Genomic DNA, 680 nt, shown 5'->3' on the forward strand with positions numbered 1-680 from the left:
GTGCGGCCCCCTCACCGCCAGGGCTGATGGAAAATGTAGTCCCAGACCCGGGGCAGGCCGGTTGGACGGTGTGCCTGTGTCTGTGTGTTTGGAGGGGACAGAACCCCGAAGCTTCGCGGGCTCCCTCGGGGAGCCCCGGCGTCTCTTCGTCTCTGCAGGCTCTTGGGCTCCCGGGGCTCGGTTTAGTTGCATGCTGGGGCTCCCCCTTGGCTCCCCCATCACCGTGGTGGTACCCCCATGCTCTGCCCACGGCCCCCAGCCCCTGCTCCGACCCTCGNTCCCGCCTCCTCCAGCCGCCCAGACCCCAGGCTCCGCCCCAGGCCTGGCAGAGCCCCAGTCCTGCTCAGGGGAGCCCCAGGATTGCCCCTCCTCTCTCTCCTTCTCAGGGTCTCTCTCTCCCCCACTGTCTCTCTCTGTGTGTCTCTTTCCCTGGCTCAAGGTCTCTGGGTCTCAGCATCTCCAAGCCCAGGGCCTCCGAGCGGCTTCCTGCCTCTTTCTGTCTGTCTCTCTGACCTCTCCACTTGCAGAGCCCCAGAACCTCTGAGCCTGAGGGCAGAGGGGGTCTCGGAGCTGATCTCTGTCTCCTTTTCTCTCTCTGTCTCTCTGAGGCCATCTCTGTTTCCCCCAGTCTCCAGACCTGCGAGTCTCAGCATTTCTCAGCCTCGAGGCCCCGAGGCCCC

The sequence above is a fragment of the Crocuta crocuta genome, unplaced genomic scaffold (genome assembly GCF_008692635.1).
Source record: "Crocuta crocuta isolate KB4526 unplaced genomic scaffold, BGI_CrCroc_1.0 scaffold142, whole genome shotgun sequence".
Classification (NCBI taxonomy): domain Eukaryota; kingdom Metazoa; phylum Chordata; class Mammalia; order Carnivora; family Hyaenidae; genus Crocuta; species Crocuta crocuta.